At 44.1% G+C, this 16,867-nt stretch overlaps 1 pseudogene; it reads right to left on the minus strand.

Annotated features, from left to right (window-relative positions):
* Window positions 1-457: 457 nt before the first annotated feature.
* On the minus strand, window positions 458-2,372 carry LOC148183273 (uncharacterized; annotated as a pseudogene).
* Between the last annotated feature and the right edge of the window lie 14,495 nt (window positions 2,373-16,867).

Below are 16,867 nucleotides of genomic sequence, written 5' to 3' on the forward strand. Positions count from 1 at the left end.
GGTGCATGGGGGATATCTCCTCCAAAAAGCATGCACACCTTTTTGATTGGGTTTCCCCTTTTTATCCTTTACAGACCAGGTTTACATGACATGCCTAATACATATTAATTTTCTAACCCCGCCTGTCTTCACTTCATATTACAATTAGCCCCGTGCCCCTTTCAGTCCTTTGGTCGCCTTTTTTGGAACTTTAAATCCGTTTCTGTTTCTTCTGGCTTAGGGTTCGAGGAATCTCCTTTATCCTGTGGTGCCTTTGTCTTTGCATCTTGCTTGTGTATTCCAGCTCCTTATCTCATCTTGCAGTCTGGCTCTTTTTCCTGTTCTTGTGGATTAGGGTGTCAGGGTCTGGTTTTGTCAGACACCCCTTTTAGTTAAGCATTTTTCTTTGTTTCAGTCCCTCCTTTTCTAGAAAATTAGTAAATTCTTTTACTTAGCAATACCAATGCTCTTTTATTTTTCAGTCTATTTTTACAGCTTGCTCTCCTCGGTATGTATCCCTCATTGCATTACCATATGCTGCTGCTAGGGAAGTCAGTACTGCTATCCGTTTTAACATCCTCTAGTTCCAAACAAGCATTGCAATCGATAGCACCAGACTTATAGTTACTAATGCTAGTATTATAATGATAGGGTGGCAAAGTGTGTTCAAAATCCCAGTTGCAGTTGGTGACCATCTAAAGAGTGCATCCTACCAGTGATGATTTGTGTCTTGGTTTACTCTTCGTAATACTTTGCTTATTTCCTTTGTATCATGATAGACAGTAATCAGAGTCTTTTGCCCGTTTTCTTGGATCTCTTTCAGGATTTTTGCCAAATCTTGGTGGTTCATTAGCTGTTTTACTAATGTCAGGTTCATTCTAATGGGTGTAGGTGATAATTTATGGTATATTGTATAGTTAGATCTTATCAACTGGTGGGATGTAACCGGTGCTGAGTATAAAAAATCACACCCTACAATTTTAACAAAATTACAAATACAAAAGTTAGAATGGTTCTTAATAGGCAAATTTACATTGTTATCATCTATTTCTACAGAAACACACACAGTTCTTAGACATACACAGCCTAGGCCAATATATACAAGCACACTCTTCTGACTAGTATCAGGATGAATCTCAAAGTGGCAGATGCTTTGCTCAGTGTCTAAACATATGTCTTGTGCATCAATTGTGTTAGCCTCACAGATAAACCCTTGTTGTTCCCAGGTAACACACGATTCCAAATTCACAGTTTGCCACCCCCCATTCATCAACCGGGCCCATGCTCTATGTTCCGAGGGGTAGAGAACTGCCCCTTCATGATTCAGTCCTAATGCAATAATAGGGTGGATATTGTAAATTGTGGCATTACCTATAGTCAGCACAAAGGCAGTAGCTATTTCGGTGGTAGGGTCATAAGTAAAATTTACCAGAGTCCACCAAGACTGAAGTTTTCTTTCTAAATTATTTGCATTGTCCTAGACAATTTTCCTAATGTCAATTGGAAAAGCACCTTCACTTCCCTCTCTTATTACTGAAGCAACTATTGATTGCATCCATAATTGTACCTGTATGCAGCTAAGGGCTAATGACACATTATTTTGGGCAATATTTAGTGCTTTTATTATTAGCTTGTGGTCTTGGTCCCCAGCCTCTTTCCACCTTGGTAATATTTTAGAAACTTCCCATTGGTTAGTTCCTAGTGCTAATAAAGAGAATTGTAGGGGCTGTTTTAGTTTCGTCAAATCACTTGTTGCAGCCGCTAATTTATTCATTAATATTTCTGAATCAATTCCATTTAATACTCCTAACCCTGTTCCTAATATTCCAGTTAAGTCCCTTCTCATTCTGCCCCTGAAGTGTATCTGCTTTTGTAACCATGTTGCCCAGCTCTCAGATGATGTCTTTAGGAAAGAGGAGCAGGCTGGCTGAATCTCAGAGATGTTAGTTTGCATTAGTAATTCAATACGCTTGAGAGACCACTCTGGATTAAATAACAGTTGTTGTTGTCCTGTATTCCTTATTACATATGGACCAACTTCATAAATTTTAGGTTCAATCTTAGGTTTAACTTTAGATGGTGTGGTCTGAGCTTGGGTTACAGTTGAGTTGGTCATTGCAATAGGCACGGCTTTCATTCTAAACTTGAATGTTAGCCCTTTATCCCCACGACCCCAGAGGCAGACCACATCCACTGTTTGTACTAATGTAAAATTATACCAACAATCCAATTTACTTAAATGGTCACAAACTTCCCAGTGCTTGCCCGTAGGAGAAGCTGAAACACTAATTTGGACTGCCTTTTCATAGTTAGTCTCATTAATCATCCGGCATCCTACCCTGATTACTTCTCCGATAGTCCCTTGAAGGGTCCATAGCCTTTGTTTTTGCCATTCTCGCTTTTTATATATCTGGTTTTCATGCATAACTACAGTTGATAGGTTTAAATCTCTTATATCAGAGTGTTTTCCCATGAATCCAGTGGATTGAATGAAAGCTTGGGACCAAGGCCATTCAGCATTTTTCTGGCTAGAGGTTCTTTCCAATTCTTGAATTACACTTGTGGTTACAATTAAAACAAACAGACTGACTTTATTGACTAGGTTTTTGCAAGCGAAATCATGGAATGCTCCCAACTGCAATGTACTCATTTTGCTCTAGTAAGTTTTAGTTTCAGTTCATTGTCACCCAGTGTTACTTTCCAAGGGGCTTCTGGAGCTTTCTTCACTCGAGAATGGTGAATCCAGGCGCTCTGTTCCTTGATCTTAACTGCAGTGAAGGTGGTGAGGATCACCTGGAACGGTCCTTCCCACTGTGGTTCTAAAGTTTTTTCTGTAAGAGACGTAACATACACATAATCTCCAGGCTGTATGTCATGCACTGGCCCATCCAGCCCTCTGCTCCGGGTTCCAGCCACATGTTTCTCAATTGTTTTGAGCTGTTTGCCTAGGGCTATCATATAGGCAGTCAGCCTCTCCTCCCCCCCTTGGGTAGACAATCCCTTTTGCACACCATATGGTCTCCCATAAAGCATTTCAAAGGGACTTAGTTTTTCTTTGGCTCTGGGCTTGGTTCGGATCCGCATCAATGCCAGTGGGAGAGATTGGGGCCAAGGTAAATTAGCTTCTTGTCTTAGCCTAACAGTTTGCTGTTTAATTAAATGATTCATTTTTTCTACTTGGCCACTTGACTGGGGATGATAAGGGGTATGGAGCTCCCAGTGTATGCCCAGGTGATGACTGATTTGTTGTACTATTTTTGAGATAAAACGTGGCCCCCTATCTGAAGATATTGTGGCTGGAACCCCGAAACGTGGTATTACCTCTTGTAGCAATACCTTGGTTACCTCCCGGGCTTTGGCAGTCTTGGTTGGAAAAGCCTCTGGCCACCCTGAAAAGGTATCTGTTAAAACTAGCAGATATAGATACCCCCCTTTTCTTGGGAGTTCTGAGAAGTCAATTTGCCATTGTTGTCCAGGCCCATGACCTTTTCCAATTTGACCGAGTTTTGGTTTGGGGGTATTCTTAGGTTTAGTCTGGAGGCAAATGTCACACTGCCGGGTTACCTGAATGACAGTAGAGTATAAATTTCTGGCAGTAATCTTTTCAATTAGATAGCTATACAGGGGATCTATTCCCCAGTGTGTTTTCTGGTGCTCTTCTCTTACTAGTGACCATAAAAAATGAGAAGGGATGACTATTGTCCCTTCTGCAGTAATAGCCCATCCCTCTTGGTTATATTTTCTCCCTTGATCTTGAATTAGCTTTCTGTCTTTTCTAGTATATACTGGCTTACCTTCGAGGGAGATCTGTCCATCAGGAATTAAGGCTCCCTCAATTGTTATCTCACCTTTTGCTGCTTCTTTTGCCTCTCTGTCCGCCAGCTCGTTTCCTTCCTCCAATTCTGAGCTCACCTTCTGGTGTGCCTTAATGTGCATAATTGCTACCTGTTCAGGTAGCTGGACTGCTTCCAGTAGCTGCAATATCTCTTGCGCATGTTTGATGTTTTTCCCTTGTGAGTTTAACAGTCCTCTTTCTTTCCAGATGGCCCCATGTGCATGTACAACCCCAAATGCATATCTCGAGTCTGTATAGATGTTTATGTTCCTTCCCTTTGCAATCTCTAGGGCACGGGTTAGAGAGATGATCTCTGCCTTTTGTGCAGAGGTATCCGTTGGCAAGGGTCCAGATTCTATTACCTCTTTGCAGGTGGTAACTGCATACCCGGCGTGTCGCTTTCCACTGATGATGTAGCTGCTCTCATCAGTGAACCAGGTTTCCGCACCATCTAGCGGGGTGTCTTTCAGGTCTGGGCGGCTGGAGTAGGAAGCTTCGATGGTCTCCAGGCAGTCGTGGTGCACCGGCTCCCCTTGATTTCCACTGAGAAAAGAAGCTGGGTTGATAATGTTAGTTACAACTATCTCTACATCATCTTGTTCTACCATGATGGCTTGGTATTTCAGGAACCTTTGTGGGGAAAGCCAGTGCCCGCCCTTTACTTCCAGGACTGCAGACACTGTGTGAGACACCAATACAGTCATCTTCTGGCTCAGGGTGAATTTGCGTGCTTCCTGAATATTCAGCACCACTGCAGCAACAGCTCTAAGGCATCCTAGCCTTGGCTGTTGCATCTAGTTGTTTGGAGAAGTAAGCAACTGCTCTTCGGTACGGACCCAAGTCCTGGGCCAGTATTCCCAGGGCAATTCCTTGCTTCTCATGGGAAAACAGGAAGAACGGTTTACTTACATCCAGGAGTCCAAGCGCTGGGGCCGACATTAGGGCATTCTTCAGCTGGTGGAAGGTTTGTGTGGCCTCTTTTGTCCACTGGAGTTCTCTGTTCCCACTTGTAATGAGCGCATACAGAGGTTTCACAAGCAACCCGTAGCTGTGTATCCATAGTCTGCACCATCCTGTCATTCCTAAGAATGTTCGCAGCTCCTTCAGTGTTTGAGGTTTTGGGGTTTGGCATGTCGCTTCCTTGCGATCTTGCCCTAGAGTCCACTGTCCAGCACTGATCTCATAACCTAGATAAATTACTTTTGGCTTCACTACTTGGGCCTTTTTCTTTGATACCCTGTATCCCTGAAGTCCCAGAAAGTTTAGCAGGCTTACAGTCCAGGCTACGCATGCCTCTTTTGTCTGGGTGGCTATGAGGATGTCATCCACATACTGCAATATCTTTCCTTCTTCTGGGGGAGCCTCCCAGGATTCCAGATCCTTGGCAAGTTGCTCTCCAAACAGAGTAGGAGAGTTTTTAAATCCTTGAGGCAACACAGTCCAGGTGAGCTGGGATTTGCGCCCACTTTTGGGGTTTTCCCATTCAAATGCAAAAATTTTCTGGCTGTCCTCATGGATAGGGAGGCAAAAGAAGGCATCTTTCAAGTCTAAAACAGTAAACCAAGTTAGCTCGGGTGTCAGGCACGTTAGTAGAGTGTATGGGTTTGCGACTACAGGATAGAGATCCTCAGTTATTTTGTTAACAGCCCTTAGATCTTATACTATCCGGTATGACTCACCAGGTTTCCGGACTGGCAAAATGGGAGTATTGAACTCAGATGGGCACTCTTTTAACAAGCCTAACTGCAAAAAGTCTTCAATTATGGGACTAATTCCTTCCCTATCTTCTCTTTTCAGGGGATACTGTTTAATTCTAACTGGTTGTCTTCCTTCCTTGAGTTTGATTAATATAGGAAGTGCATTTTTCGCTCTGCCTGGTACATTGGAGGCCCACACTCCAGGAAATACTTGATTTATTATTTCTTCACTAATTTCTCCCTCTGTGTGGACGGCTGTCAACATTAAACTCAATGCCTCTATGTACTGTTCATCATTTACCTCCAGAATAACCTCTCCATTTTTAAATTTAATAGTTACTTGTAATTGTTCTAATAAGTCTCTACCCAACAGATGTCTCGGGGATCTAGGCAGATATAGGAATTTATGAATACCCCATTGCTTTCCAAGCTCATATTTTAATGGCTTGCAAAAATATGCTTTTTCAGGTTGACCAGTTGCTCCTATTACTGTAACATAATCCTTCCCCACAGGTGCTAAAGTCTTATTCAAGGCTGAATATGTTGCCCCCATGTCAACCAGAAATTCCACCTCTTTCCCCCTTTCCCCCAGTTTCAATTTTATAACCAGTGGATCTTCTGGGGTGAGATCTACCGGTCCTCTTCAATCTTCATATGCAATCATTTTCCCTTTTTCCCGGTCTCCTTTTTCCTGGAAGCCACCCCGTCTCCACTCTGGGCACTGATTTTTCCAGTGACCATATTTCTTACAGATGGCACACTGGTCTCTGCCCAGTAGGGACGGGCCTTGTCTATATGATCCCTGTCCATGTTTTCCTCTCTCTCCCTCACTTACAACAGCTACAAACTTCCTCATTCCTTGTTTATATCCTTCCCGGTTACTAAAAACTCTCCATGCCTCATCCAACAAAGTCTCTAAGTTCCTCCCATCTGCCCCCCAAAGCTTTTGGAGTTTACGCCTTATGTCACCCGTAGACTGCCCCAGGAATAAATTAACTAACTGCTGTATCCCTACTTCAGACCCAGGGTCTAGTGATGTGTGACGGCTCATGGCATCTCTTAATTTTTTGAGGAATTCGGATGGTGACTCAGAGGGCCTCTGCCTGATTGCATATAAGGCTGACCAATTTATAGTTTTGGGGATGGCTCTTTCCATCCCCTTTGCGATCCACTCCTGATAGCTTTCTAGTTTTTTTAATTCTGCTAATCTGTTTGGATCCCACTGTGGGTTTTGGAGTGGGAAATAATCTTTCACATCCAATTGTTGGGTTTTATAATAATCTTCTGCCAGATCCCCTGCCGTTTTTATAATTAATTGTTTTTCTGTCTCAGTCAGTGCATCCAATAATAATTGCATATCACTCCAGTCTGGATTGTGTTGTTTTATTATATATCGCAGACGTTTAGCTGTGTTAACTGGATCATTGTGGTAATTTTTTGCAACCTTCTCCCATGCCTCCAAATCAATTGTGGAGAAGGGAACCTTAACCAATACCACTCCTCCCTCTGGTGCCACTGCCTCTCGCAGCGGTGCCTGTAATATGTGTGTCTGTTGTCTAGTGCGGTGTGCAATCGGAGGGGTGTCTACATCCCCTGAGTCCACATCCTCATCCTCCTCCCTTTCTGGTCTTATGTGGGGAGGCTTAAGCAAATCGTCTGCCAGATCTTGTTCTTGGGCCACAGTCTGGTAGACCTTATCTGATTTTGTGCATCTTTGCCCTATGCTACATGCTGAACAACACCGTTTAAGCCTCCCCCTCTTAGTCTTATTCTCCTTCTCCAGGGCCAATACCAGAGGGTCAGAGGGAGCCCTGATCCCACAGTCTCTCTGCCATTCGGGGTGATTTCGAAGGGAGAAAAACATATCAGCATATGTTACCTCTGCCCATTTCCCTTCCCTCCTGAGAAAGAGCATGAGTTGCAATAGCGTGTTATAGTCCAAAGTTCCACTAGGTGGCCACTTCGCTCCCTCATCCAATTTATATAGCGGCCACCAGTCTTTACAGAATTTGATTAAATCTTTCTTGTTCTCAGTTCCTCCACGTCCAGCAATATTTTTCCAATGTGCCAGAACACAACCTAGCGGACTTGCTTTAGGGATTTCTTTACTTTGTCCAGTGCCCATTGTTTCCCTTTCTTGTCCTGTCCCGTTTCTACCCAAACTTTGCCTTACACACAGTTGCAATTAGTGGGCACCCAATGTGACTTTTCACACACAAACTTCAAAGTTTTCACTTTGCACTTGGAGCATATGCCCTGATGGTTATTAAAGCAGCAATACCAGCGTCTACCCACGGTTAAAACAAATATTAATCACATCACTTCGCACTCAAGCACACACTCCTCATTTACATTTGTGTTTGCCCCACACTGACTCCAGTCGCTTCGCTTTTCTCCGGCCGCCTCAGTCGCCCGAGGTCGGAACCGCGGATAGAGCTCCACACTCACTCCGCACCTCTGGTGCGTCTCACTCGCTCATTCACACACCAAACACACTCAGTGACTCAACGTGTCCGGACTTAGCATTCACACAAAACAAGGGTTCGCTCGACTCACCCCCAGAGTCGCTAGCGGGCTGCTCTATCAGCTCAGCGAGAAACCCCCCCTCATAAGCCACGCTATCAGCCAGGATCGATCCCTTTTCCTCTGTCCCCGGCCCGTTCTGGCCGGGTGCTTGCAAGCCCACAGGGACTGTGCTGTACGACAGACGTCTCTGGTCGCTTTACCAGCAGCCCTTCCCTTGATATTTAATTCATACCTTTATCCGCAGGCAGGCAGGTTGTTGTCTGTCCCCGCGGTGAGCGAAACAAGGTTCGGGGTCCCTCCCGGAAAGTCCTGGGGGCGCGCCAGGGAATCCGTTCCTCGGCCGCTCCCGCAGCCAGACAGAGATCTCCTGGCTGGCTCGCCAAAATGATGTGCGGGATAAAAGGAACCCTATAACTCGCAAAGCAGTTATAAGAGCAGGTATGAATTTATTCAGCGCTGAGGTGCATGGGGGATATCTCCTCCAAAAAGCATGCACACCTTTTTGATTGGGTTTTCCCTTTTTATCCTTTACAGACCAGGTTTACATGATACGCCTAATACATATAAATTTTCTAACCCAGCCTGTCTTCACTTCATATTACAATTAGCCCCGTGTCCTTTTCAGTCCTTTGGTCGCCTTTTTTGGAACTTTAAATCCGTTTCTGTTTCTTCCGGCTTAGGGTTCAAGGAATCTCCTTCATCCTGTGGTGCCTTTGTCTTTGCATCTTGCTTGTCTTAAAAACGAGATTCACTTAATAATTTATAAAAAGAATTTAATATAAATTAAAAGACAATTAGGAGACATAAGAAATAAAGCAAAGGGTTAAAACGGCCGGGTGCCTTGGCGCGCTGCCAAGAGCACACCTGGTATCCTATGGATACCCCTTTTATCCCCTCCTTGCTGTGAGGGGTTAATGCATATTCAAGCATGTCCCCTCCCTGGTTCCGCCTTCTTAGATCATGCTTTTGCACAGTCTCAGTTTCTGCTGGTCATCATAATTTTTTTGCTGGTCATCATTATTCTTGCTGGTCAGCATTCTTTTGGAGTCTGGTTTCCTTTTCTCTGCAGATGGTCAGTTGTTGATAAGAGTCTGGGCCCCTCATCCTTCTGAGGGCAGCTGAGCTTATCTTTCCCCCCTTCCCACGTCCTGGTACTGGTTTTTTGATAACAGTTTGCTCTCCCTTTCCTGCTGCTGATAACAGCCTGTTTTCCACAGCTTGATCCTCCCATTGTCTTGCCTTGTCCGGATGAAACATGTCTTTATTATTCAGAATTCCTATCTAAGCCTATAACTTACTAAGAGAGAAAAGAATATAGTGAAAGCATATAATATATATTTATCAGAATAATTGTGAAAAGCCAATATTTACAACATGAATTTACAACAACCCCTCCTTTTATTTTTTTTATAAATCATTTGGCTTGAGCAATAATTCTTGTTTTCTAGCTTCTAGCACTCGTTCATTTATTCACAAATCAATTTAGCTTCTTCCAACAGATTTTTCACATTATTTTGTTTTCTTAATACTATGATTTTTTTTGTTTGTTTTTGTTTTTGCCATTCTAGATGTAGCTAATTTCAGGTCTATAGGCATTTGCTATGCTTTGAACTATATTGGTGATCAGCCAAATTAAACAGGGGATTAAACAAAGAAGAACTATTAAACCAGCTGTAGCACTGCTACAAGGGGAAGAAGCTTAGCTTCTTCTACTCTATCCCCAATACATTATCCCATCAATTAGTGGTCATTACTGATTTTCATTTTTGAACCGGCACATGGGCCATTTTTCTGATATCTTTGGCGATATCTAGAATGGCATTTTTATTGTCATTGAAAACAACAATCTTATGTATTAATTTTTTTTTTACAGAACACCCCTTCTTTTAGCTAATAAATAGTCTAAAGCCACTTTGATATATTGCAGCTCTGGCTTTTCATCTCTGACTGGCTATTAGTTCCATAGCCCCAGCTGTTTTATTGGTTATGATTTCTACAACAGCTTGGAGTTTCATAATGCAAAAATTGGGGTTCGATATCCCCAACTTCCATCTTGTGCCCAAGAATGTTTCCAATATGCGTTCAGGGGCCATTTCTCATCTCCCCATTTTTGAGGTGCTCAAAACCATTCTCTTTTATTTCTTTTTAGGACTTCCAAAACTAACACCCCCAACTGATTTCTGTCTCGTCAGAGTACAACTCCCCTTCCATTGTGAAGGGAGCTTTGGGTATGCACTTTTCTCACATATCCAAAATAAGCCATCTGGTGCCTTCTAATAGTCATTTTTCTGTTGATATATATTTTCCCAAAATTTAGATATTTCTGGGATTCCAGAGTAAGGATTTTTCCCTTTACCATTACATCTGAAGAGTCTGGTTCGATTATCATACACACAATTCTTTTCTTTTACTTTTCCTTGAGTCCAATACAGAGTTGGCTCCTCTGGGATCCACCATGTAGAAGTTCCATTGCTAACCTTATACCTTTTACAGGGAGTTTTCCCTATTTCTTTAATAAATTCCTTACCAGTTTGCCATAAACATTCTTCCCCTATCACTGTTGAACTTAGAATCCATCTTTCTGGTCGAGTCCCCCCTCTTATATTGGTCCAGTTCCACTTAAGGAGTTCCACCGGGCCTATGCTACTACCTTTCCATGGCCATTCCTCCGTCATCAAGGCTCCTCCACAGACCCAGCAGTTCGTTATGTTAAGTTCTTTACTTATCCTCTCCCCTAAATCCACAAACAGTTTTTTTCCCTAGTCTTGAGATATCTATTTCCCCTTTTAATTGCTGTTTGAGCCTTGCATACAGGTCCTGACGTGAGGTTAAGTTAGATTTAGGTTTCTGTGTTGGTTTTATCTTTTTTCTTATCACTTGCTCTTTTATCAATTCTTGGGTCTTTCCCTTGACCGCCCCCGTGAAGCAAATCCATTTTTCCCCTTTTGGGCAAATGCTTCCTAATCTAGTACCACTGACTCCTAAGTTTTCTGTGATCCAATATTTTTCCCATTTATGTATACAGGCACTTAACTTGGATGGGTTAGGGTTAGGGTTCAAATTAGTTAAACAAGGAAGGCTAGGTTAGTTTTGACTTCAAATAAATTACATTCATTACCTTTTTACCCTTTGGTTAATATTTACTTGTTTAGCTTCACAAACTTCTTTTATCGGTTTCTTAGAACAAACCCCTTCCTTTTAACAACAAGAGTAAAAGAAAGAAAGGGAAAAAAAATAAGAGAAAAAGAGATCTTATTTCAAGAAATTAAACACTTTGATGAGGTTTTCAGAACCTAACGAGCTAGACTACTTTTGCTTTGGTCTCATCATACACCGGTCTGTTTCTTCGTCCTTTGTTCCGTTCCTTCTTTCCCATTCACAGCAGTTTTTCAGGCTATTTCTCTCTCCCCCTCCTGCTGCCGCAGCTCTGGGCCGAGCAGGCTGTTTCAGCAGCTCGCTCTGCAGGGAGGGGCTGTCACTTGCGTGCTGACCCTGGGGCAAAGCTCGTGTCCCCTCTTTCCCTGCTGTGCCGTCCCTTCACACACAGGACTGGCATGTTCAAACACACTCAGCTCCCACCACAGCCGAGGGGCAGAGCCCGGAGTCCACAGTGCTCTGGTCTGGGGCTCCTCTGCTGGGCCAGCTCGCTCCTCAGCACCAAACCTCACCCAGCACCGCTGCCAGGCCGGCGAGCACTCCCGGCACCCCGCACCCCTCGAGACCCCGGCACAGACACGGCGGGTCCCGCTCCAGCAGCACCACTCACGAACCGCGCTCTGCACCCTTCACATCGGGTGGGAGAGGACCAGGAACCGCCACACCGGGCCCCGCTGTTCGCCACTCACAGGGACCGGGTCCTGCTGCAGCCGCTTTACATAAAAGCAATAAAACAACACCTAAACCTAGCAACTCCTAACCCAGCGCTCCAGATGCTCCTAACATCTCCTATTTCCGGCACAATTCTCACCTCTCTTTCTAAAAATCTTTACAACTCTAATGAAAGGCATCGCAAACCTCTCTCTCTCTCTCTGCCACTATCATCTCGCACTCTTTACACCACATCCCTCCAGAATCTCCACTACACAAATTACTTTGCTTTAGAATCAACTACAAAATCCTAACACCTCCTTTTTGGGGATCCTCCCCAAAACCCCAAAGGCGCTAGACACAGAAACCAGTCAGCTAGCCAGCTACTTTTACCAACTAAAACAAACCTGCAATTACTATTTCTACTGCCTTGAACAGATCTTCAGTCAAGCTAGAAATGAAGACACAGACATCATTCTTTTCTAAATTTTCTTCTACAAGTACAAAGGGGTCTATCCTCACACAGCTGCTTAATGTGAATAATCTCTAGTGTAACCTTTTTATGACAAGATATGATCAGGTCTTTTATTTTTACAGGAATTTAGATACATTGACAAGTTTCTGACAATACCTTTATGTTTCAACAGTACTTGCAGCTTATATATTATGAACAATCTATAGCAAGAACCAGTCTTACAATTGTTTTCAAACTCTTCTTTCACAAAATAAGACTCATCTCTAAAAACACATGTACTTATTAAAATAGACCAAGTTTAGAGTCTCCACAATTCTCTTCTCAATTCGAAACACTAACAATCTTAATTCTAATCTTTTAACTGGGTCCACTTCTGCTTCTGTAATAAGCACAGCTGCAAAACAACACAAGCACTCCTAGAGACATGTGCACTTTCTTGGCAAATTCAAAAGAACAAGAAATCATGGCAGTTCTGAGCCTGATCTTCACTTAAACACACCATCACAATAACTCTTTTTAGAAATCATCAGAGAGATGATCAGCATTTCATATTGTGAAAAGAGAGATAAAATAATTTTCAGCAGCAGTTAAAAAGATTTACAACAATCCATAGGATTTTGCTTTTAGGCTGGTACCAGGTTCTGCTGTTAAGAACCATGGGCTGCGCCCATGAGCACGGGACACAAACAACATTAGGGCTAACAGCTCTCACACTTACTGACAACCTGATAAGTTTTCACCTTAAGAAGTGACTACTATGCAAATTACTGTAACTTGCCTTTAAAATTAAAATCAACTACAAAATTTTACGATATTCACTAAAGTAAAGAAATTAGAAGGCATACTAAGAAATGGGTTTGTTTCTCTACAAAATAAATATTGCAGTCACTCAAGAAAAAAAAACCAAACAGAGCTTACTTCTTTTTCCACTTTCTCCCAGGATGCATTTCTTGGAATTTTTCTAAGCTTCTCTCTAAAGCTTCTCTGCTCTTCCTGAAATCTCAAATTTTAATTACCGACACAGCTTACTGCTGCAGAAGCCTACAGCACCATCATACACGGAATTCTCTCAGAACCCGGTAAAACAAAGGCTTGCAACTTGCAGCTCCCTTGGTTTGGAGCTGATACCATACGCCAGGACTGCTCCATATCTCACTCACACATCTGGCTAAGAAAAAGCTCTCTGAGACAGTTTGACACCAGTCCTTACTCTCGGAATCACAGAACTTAATGTGCCTAAGGTCTCATAAGACCCCGGCATAGAAAACCTGGGTCCCAGAGGGACTCGCCTGGCTCTCTCACCATTGGGCATGTTCCCGGCCTGTTTCACAGCTTCAGGAGGTTCCAGGAGTCACTGAGAGCTCCTCTGATCCCCCTGTGCCTGGAGCAGGGAACCCGAACCAGCATCTGTGGTTCAATCCAGCCTGCCGGCAGCCACCTAAACACAGCTCTGCGGCTTGAGAGCTCTAAAATAAGTTTAAACAATCCAGGGGCACCAAGACTTAGACGGCCCCCTGCCCTCACTTTACTCAAAAGGGATGAGCTGAACTCATCCCCTCAGGGCATCCTCTGTGCCTGATCTTATCAGGGTTCGGCCCGACTCACTGCTGGCCGGAGCTCCAGGAGTTCCCTTGCACTCCTGAGGCTGACCCGCCCCTCCGTCCCAATAGCTCTGCAGGGAGTAGCCCTGGGAGCACCATCTCCCAGGAAAACCTTTCACCGCCGCCACAGTGGGGCAAAAAAAAAAAACTTCTAAAAAAAACCCAAAAAAACAAACAACTTCAAACGCTGAACCCCATACCAGCTCACCAAAGCGATCCCTCCCCCGCAAACAGCTCTTGTTCCCGGGGGTGGGGGGGAGGAAAGGCGCGGAGGGAAGATCTCCACTAAAGATAACCTTGGCTTTATTCTGAGACCAGACCCGCTGAGAACAGATTTGTTACAGCACCCCTGCGCGGCTCCTGGGCTACAAGCCCCAGTTCTGGTTTGCCCCCCCCGGGGCTCCATGACAGGAGCTCGCAGGGAGGAAGCAAATCACTCCATGTGTCCCCATCGTGATCTAGTCCCTGTGGAAACATCGACCCGTGTTTACTCTTACTCCAGCACAGCACAGGATACCTTTCCTCTTTAGCAACACAATTCCAAAAAAAAAAAAAAAAACCAAACAAACTTTAACGCAACAATCACACCTATTTACGCATTCTCACATCTGTTCATTCAACTCCACCCAGTCACAGCAAGACAATAAGGTGCTCTTTACTTCCCAGTTACTTGTTAATATACGCCCATGGGCACTGTAATATGTCAAATATCTCAAGTTTCTTGGATTATTCCTCAATTTGGCAGTTTTAAGTCCAAATTTCTTGGATTTAATCCTCAACTTGACAAAGTTTTAGAGAATCCACATTTTACTCTGTTCTCCCAGTGGATTGTGCCAGGAAAACCTTGGGCTCCCTTTCCCGAGGGGCTAACCCCTCCCCTGAGACCCAGTCCCAGTAACCCCGGGGGTATCTTGCAACCCCCGCTTCCCGCTCCCCCAAAGATTACTTACAATCCGTCTTCTTCTTTGGGTCTTCGTGCACAAGAATTATGGAGCAAAAATACCGCGGGTTTTTTTTAGGGAGCCTTTTCCCCTTTCCTTTGCTTTATTCCTCTCCTTCTTGTCCTCGGGGTTTTGACCTGCAGCCGCTTGGCCCACGCTAGGAGAAACGGAGCGGGGTCTGCTGAACTCAGCAGGGGCGCGCCTGTTTCCCCGTTCTGGATCTCCGGTGGTCCTAGAGGTGAGGTGCTTATCCCGGACGAGCCCCCAAAATTCTTAAAAACGAGATTCACTTAATAATTTATAAAAAGAATTTAATATAAATTAAAAGACAATTATGAGACATAAGAAATAAAGCAAAGGGTTAAAACGGCCGGGTGCCTTGGCGCGCTGCCAAGAGCACACCTGGTATCCTATGGATACCCCTTTTATCCCCTCCTTGCTGTGAGGGGTTAATGCATATTCAAGCATGTCCCCTCCCTGGTTCCGCCTTCTTAGATCATGCTTTTGCACAGTCTCAGTTTCTGCTGGTCATCATAATTTTTTTGCTGGTCATCATTATTCTTGCTGGTCAGCATTCTTTTGGAGTCTGGTTTCCTTTTCTCTGCAGATGGTCAGTTGTTGATAAGAGTCTGGGCCCCTCATCCTTCTTCTGAGGGCAGCTGAGCTTATCTTTCCCCCCTTCCCACGTCCTGGTACTGGTTTTTTGATAACAGTTTGCTCTCCCTTTCCTGCTGCTGATAACAGCCTGTTTTCCACAGCTTGATCCTCCCATTGTCTTGCCTTGTCCGGATGAAACATATCTTTATTATTCAGAATTCCTATCTAAGCCTATAACTTACTAAGAGAGAAAAGAATATAGTGAAAGCATATAATATATATTTATCAGAATAATTGTGAAAAGCCAATATTTACAACATGAATTCACAACACTTGTGTATTCCAGCTCCTTATCTTGCAGTCTGGCTCTTTTTCCTGTTCTTGTGGATTAGGGTGTCAGGGTCTGGTTTTGTCAGACACCCCTTTCAGTTAAGCATTTTTCTTTGTTTCAGGTAAGATCACAATCCTTCAAGCTAACATGCCATGGGTTAACTACTTATTGTTACAAGTTACAACTTAACATTAAAAAACAAGAAACTGGTTAAAACTGAGATTATACTTGAACTCTATTGTTTCGGTTTTGAAAGACAGGTGTCTGCTAGGGAGGGCAGGAGCCTCCCTTGGAATGAAAATGTAGATCCCCTCCCCCCGAATTATTATAATTTTGAAATCAAGGGCTCTCAGGCAGAGATCTGGGGATAGGAATAACAGTTCTTTACTACTATGTATAACGAGGCACACAAACAACAATAACTACAGCATTAACAACAAAACAGAACCAGGGACCCCGTGACAGCCTTCTCAGCCGAGACTGGAGAGGATGAAGGAGAGGCTTTGCAGGCAGTCCCGGTGCTCCTGCAAGGCTCTGAGGAACAGCCGGCTGGAACAGCAGGAATGAGCTGAGATCCTGGGCTGGTGGCTGAGGTGTATCAGCAGCTCCGCAGCGGTGGCTGGCACTGCCACGTCCTGGCAGGACAGGAGGTTCAACACCCAGCAACGAAGAGGGGAGAAGGAGAAAAAGCAGCAGCAGCTCCCTCTGGGTGATGGCGAATTCCCTTCTCTCCACAGCAAGAGGTCTTGGCAAAGTGTCCTTCTCTGTTGTAACGTGGCTCGGGGGAGACAAAGAGTTACATTTTCCCACCCCAAACCCCTTGTGAAGGGCGCCCCAGGAGTTCTGATTGGGTTTGAGTCCCTGGGGGGTTCTCCCTTGTGTTTCTAATGGTCCCTGACCCTGAACTCCACCCTCAAGGGTGGAGACCCTCAAAAGTTCTGTCCCTCAAAAACCCCTGCTGTGCCTCTGTTCGGGGCTCTTTGTTCTGGATCTGAGTTTGTTCCTATGCTGAATAAATGGTTTCATGAACAAAGGCCCGTCTTGTTGGTGCTTCATGCTGGTCCCCAGAATCCTACTG

The sequence above is a fragment of the Pseudopodoces humilis genome, chromosome 12 (assembly GCF_049639895.1).
Source record: "Pseudopodoces humilis isolate 2021_Gansu_Grassland_sample_001 chromosome 12, ASM4963989v1, whole genome shotgun sequence".
Lineage (NCBI taxonomy): Eukaryota > Metazoa > Chordata > Aves > Passeriformes > Paridae > Pseudopodoces > Pseudopodoces humilis.